The sequence below is a fragment of the Nicotiana tomentosiformis genome, chromosome 12, assembly GCF_000390325.3.
Source record: "Nicotiana tomentosiformis chromosome 12, ASM39032v3, whole genome shotgun sequence".
NCBI lineage: Eukaryota > Viridiplantae > Streptophyta > Magnoliopsida > Solanales > Solanaceae > Nicotiana > Nicotiana tomentosiformis.
Window position 1 is genome coordinate 88,379,210 of NC_090823.1, and position 5,967 is coordinate 88,385,176.

The following is a 5,967-nucleotide window of genomic DNA, read 5'->3' on the forward strand; positions in this document are numbered from 1 at the left end:
CAATATAAGATAGATCCTTGTCCAACTGGACTGAGCTAAAATCCAGCACATGAGACAGATCACCGTGATACTTCCGGAGCATAGAAACATGGAATACCGGATGAACTCCTGCTAGGCTGGGAGGTAAGGCAAGCTCATAAGCAACCTCCCCAATACGCTGTAACACCTCAAAGAGACCAATGAACCTTGGGATCAACTTGCCCTTCTTCCCGAACCTCATAACGCCCTTCATAGGTAAAACCCGGAGCAAGACCGGCTCTCCAACCATGAATGCAACATCGCAAACCTTCCGATCTGCATAACTCTTCTGTCTGGACTGGGCTGCGCGAAGTCGATACTGAATTACCTTCACCTTATCCAGGGCATCCTGAACCAAGTTTGTACCCAATAATCTAGCCTTGCTCGGCTCGAACCAACCCACTGGAGACCGACACCGCCTACCATACAGATCCTCATACAGTGCCATCTGGATGCTCGACTGATAATTGTTGTTGTAGGAAAAGTCTGCAAGTGGCAAGAACTAATCCCAAGAACCTCTAAAATCTATCACACATGCATGGAGCATATCGTCTAATATCTGAATAGTGTGCTCGGACTGTCCGTCCGTCTGAGGGTAAAATGTTATGCTCAGGTCCACTCGAGTACCCAACTCATGTTGTACGGCTCTCCAGAACCGTGATGTAAACTGCGTACCTCGGTCAGAGATGATGGATACCGGTACGCTATGTAGCCTGAAGATCTCGCGGATATAAATTTGAGCCAGCTGGTAGGAAGAATAGGTAGTTATCAGAGGAAGGAAATGAGCTGACTTGGTAAGCCTATCCACAATCACCCAAACTATATCAAACCTCCGCTGAGTCCGTGGGAGTCCAACAATGAAATCCATAGTGACCCGCTCCCATTTCCACTCCGGAATCTCTAACTTCTGAAGTAACCCACCTGGCCGCTGATGCTCATACTTCACCTGCTGGCAATTTAGACACCGAGCTATATACTCCACTATGTCTTTTTTCATCCTCCTCCACTAGTAATGTTACCTCAAGTCCTGGTACATCTTTGTGACACCCGGATGAATGGAGTACCGCGAGCTGTGAGCCTCCTAGAGAATCAACTCACGTAACCCATCTACATTGGGCACACATAGCCTGCCCTGCATCCTCAATACACCATCATCCCAATAGTGACCTCTTTTGCATCACCGTGCTGAACCCTGTCCTTAAGGACAAGTAGATGGGGGTCATCATATTGACGCTCCTAGATACAATTATAAGGAGAAGACCGAGAGACCACACAAGCGAATACTCGACTCGGCTCAGAAATATCCAATCTAACAAACTTGCTGGCTAAGGCCTGAACATCCAACGCCAATGGCCTCTCTGCTATTGGTAAATATGCTAAACTCCCCAAACTCTCTGCTTGACGACTCAAAGAATCAGCCACCACATTGGCCTTCCCCGGATGGTACAAAATGGAGATATCATAATCCTTAAGCAACTCCAACCACCTCCGCTGACGCAAGTCAAGATCCTTTTGCTTGAACAGATGCTGCAAACTCCGATGATCGGTGTAAATCTCACAAGGGACACCGTACAAATAGTGCCGCCAAATCTTCAAGGCATGAACAATAGCTACTAACTCAAGGTCGTGGACAAGATAGTTCTTTTCATGCACCTTCAGTTGTCTGGATGCATAGGCAATCACTCTACTGTCCTGCATCAACATTGCACCGAGACCAATCCGCGATGCATCACAATATACAGTATAAGACCCCGAACCTGTAGGCAATATCGATACTGGGGCTGTAATCAAAGCTGTCTTGAGCTTCTGAAAGCTCTCCTCACACCCCTCTGTCCACTTGAACGGAGCACCCTTCTAGGTCAGCCTGGTCATAGGTGCTGCAATAGATGATAATCTCTCTACAAAATGACGGTAATACCCCACCAAATCAAGAAAACTCCAGATCTCCGTAGCTGATGATGGCCTAGGCCAACTCTGCACTGCTTCAATCTTCTTTGGATCCAACTTTATCTCATCACTCGATATTACATGACCCAAGAATGCCACTGAGTCTAGCCAAAACTCACTTTGAAAATTTGGCATATAACTTCTTTTCTCTCAAGGTCTGAAGCACAGTCTTCAGGTGCTGCTCTACATCGCACCGAGACCAATCCGCGATGCATCACAATATACAGTATAAGACCCCGAACCTGTAGGCAATATCGATACTGGGGCTGTAATCAAAGCTGTCTTGAGCTTCTGAAAGCTCTCCTCACACCCCTCTGTCCACTTGAACGGATCACCCTTCTAGGTCAGCCTGGTCATAGGTGCTGCAATAGATGATAATCTCTCTACAAAATGACGGTAATACCCCACCAAATCAACAAAACTCCGGATCTCCGTAGCTGATGATGGCCTAGGCCAACTCTGCACTGCTTCAATCTTCTTTGGATCCAACTTTATCTCATCACTCGATATTACATGACCCAAGAATGCCACTGAGTCTAGCCAAAACTCACTTTGAAAATTTGGCATATAACTTCTTTTCTCTCAAGGTCTGAAGCACAGTCTTCAGGTGTTGCTCATGATCCTCCCGAGTCCGGGAGTACACCAGAATGTCGTCAATAAACATAATGACGAAAGAGTCAAGATAAGGCCGGAACACACCGTGCATTAAGTGCATAAAAGCTACTGGCACATTGGTCAGCCCAAATGACATCACAAGGAACTCGTATTGACCATACCGAGTCCTGAAAGCAGTCTTCGGGATATCTGGCTCCCGAATCTTCAACTGCTGATAGCCGGAACATAAATCAATCTTGGAAAATACCCTGGCACCCTGTAGCTGATCAAATAAATCATCAATATGAGGCAATGGATACCTGTTCATCACTGTAACTTTGTTCAGCTGGTGATAATCAATGCACATACTCGTAGAACCATCCTTCTTCTTCACAAACAAGATATGAGCACCCCAAGGTGACACACTGGGCTGAATGAAGCCCTTATCAAGCAACTCATGTAACTGCTCCTTCAACTCCTTCAACTCAGGAGGAGCCATACGATATGGAGTAATAGAGATGGGTTGAGTGCCCGATAATAAATCAATGCCAAAATCAATATCTCTGTCGGGCGGCATGCCCGGAAGATCAGTTGGAAACACATCTAGAAATTCCCTCACTACTGGACCTGACTCAACTCACATAAGCTAGATACATGTCACACACCTTCTCAACTATTCGTTGAGCTTTAAGAAATGAAATAACTCTGCTGGGAGTATACTCTAAGGTACCTCTCTACTCTAATCGCGGCAGACCTGATGTCACGACCCAAAATCCATTAAGGTCGTGATGGCGCTGGACACCACTGTCAAGAAAGCCAACAATAATTACTTAATTTGGTTCTCATCTATACACCAGAGTCTAACAAAAGAAGTACGAAAGGTAAATGACATAGGAGAGAATAGAGGGGGACTCCGAGGTCTGCGAACGCGGCAAATATACCTTGAAGTCTCCGTACAACAACAAGCACTCTCAGCTAGTAGCGGGGCTGATAAGAAGCACCTGGATCGGCACATAAAATATGTGCAGAAGAGTAGCATGAGTACACCACAATGGTACCCAGTAAGTTCCAAGCCTAACCCTGGTGGAGTAGTGATGAGGTCAGGTCAGGCCCACTGGTAAATAATAAATAAGGCAGGAGAATATACAGTATAATAAGAGACTATAATTTAACAAAACGAAATAGAGCAAGGCAACATTACCTCACACATTGGTAAACAATAGGAGATCTCCCGTGATACAGTCTCGTAGTCCCAAAATAAATATGTAGGGAGAACTCCTGAGGTACCGCCTCGTAGTCTCAAAAGTAAATATACAGGGAGAACTCCTGAGGTACCGCCTCATAGTCTCAAAAGTAAATAGACAGGGAGAACTCCCGAGGTACCGCCTCGTAGTCTCAAAAGTAAATATACAGGGAGAACTCCCAAGGTACAACCTCATAGTCTCAAAAGTAAATGGGCAGGGAGAACTCCTGAGGAACTGCCTCGTAGTCTCAAAAGTAAATGTGCAGGGAGAACTATCGAGGAACCTCTTCGTAGTCTCAAAAGTAAACACACGACTCAAACCGATAAATACAACAGTTAACAACAAGATTTCTACATTTATACTGATAAGGAACAAGGAAAAATAAGAAATAAACTAGGCATGCTTCACAGAGTTTAAATAAGCAATTAAATCACGTAGACATGCGATATTAGAATAAGCAAGATAACTACACATACTGGAATAGCTGAATTAAGAATGAAAATAGACTAATACTCATTTAAACGGTATAACTCAAATAAAAGGGAAAACAAGTTGCTACTCAGTTAAATAAATCGGGTTTTACAACAAATAGCCTGTGTACGTACTCGTTACCTCACGTACACGGTGCTCACATATCACAACAGTACCAAATCCTAAGGGGATTTCCTTCACACAAGGTTAGGCAAGCCACTTATCTCGAACCAAGCTCAATCAATTGGTAACAATGCCTTCTCCACGAATATCTGACTCCGAATGGCCCAAATCTAGCCAAAATCAATTACATACCATAAATACAACTATAAGAAACTAATATAATTAATGAAATCAAAGCTAAAGCAAGAAATTAGAAAATTTCCCCTAAAAGTCGAATCGGGCCCATGTCTCGGAATCGGGTAAAAGTCACAAAATATGAACATCCATTCACTCACGAGTTCACTCGTACCAAAATTATCCAAATCCGATATCAAAAATCCGAATCAAAACTCAAAAATGTATTTGAAGAACTTCTCCCATTTTTCCCAAACTTTTCAACCCAAATCCGAAATTAAAGGATGGAATTAATGATAGATTAGTGGAATATAACCATAAATGGGTTAAGAATCGTTACCCAAAATCTTCCTCTAAAAATATCCCAAATTATCGCCTAAATCCGATCTCTCAAAGTCCCAAAATTGAAAATGGGATAAAACCCTCAAACTTGGCATTTTCTGCCCAGAGATTTCGCATCTGCGGGCCTATAATCGCACCTGCAGAAATTCCATCGCAGGTGCAGACTTAACTTAAGTCCCCTAGGTCAGCATGTATGAGAGAAGCGTCGCACTTGCGGATGCGCTCCTGCGACCAAGGAGCCACACTTGCGGCCCTCACCGCTCCTGCGCACCATCCCACCGCAGAAGCGAGGCCGCTTCTGCACAAATAGATCCGCACATGCGAACCCATCCTGGGCTTCCCAAATCCGCATCTGTGCTCCTCCTTCCGCACGTGTGAGTCCGCACCCGTGGTCTCCCCACCGCAGGTGCAAAAACACCAGAAACCAGAAACTTCAGCAAATACATAAGTCTAATTTTCAATCCGTTAAGCATCTGAAATACACCCGAGGCCCCCGAGACCTCACCAAACTTACCAACATATCCTAACACACTATACAAACTTAGTTGAGACCTCAAATCACATCAAACAATGCTAAAAACACGAATCACCCTCCAATTCAAACTTAATGAACTTTGAAACTTCAAACTTCTACAACAGACGCCGAAACCTATCAAATCGCATCTTATTGACCTCAAATTTAGCACACAAGTCATAATTAACATTACGGACCTACTCCAACCTCCGGAATCGGAATACGACCCCAATACCAAAAAGTCCACTACCGGTCAAAATTTCCAAAAAATTGACTTTCACCAATTCAAGACTAAATCAGGTACAGACCTCCAAAACACAATCCGGACACACTCCTAAGTTCAAAATCACTCAATGGAGCTAACAGAACCGATGAAACTCAATTTTGGAGTCGTCTTCACACAGTCCCGACTACAGTCAAAATCCTAAGACTTAAGCTTCCATTTAGGGACTAAGTGCCCCCAATTCACTCTGAAACCACAACAACAACATCCTGGCAAGTCACATAAGCAGAAAAAGATACGGGGAAAGCAGTTAACCA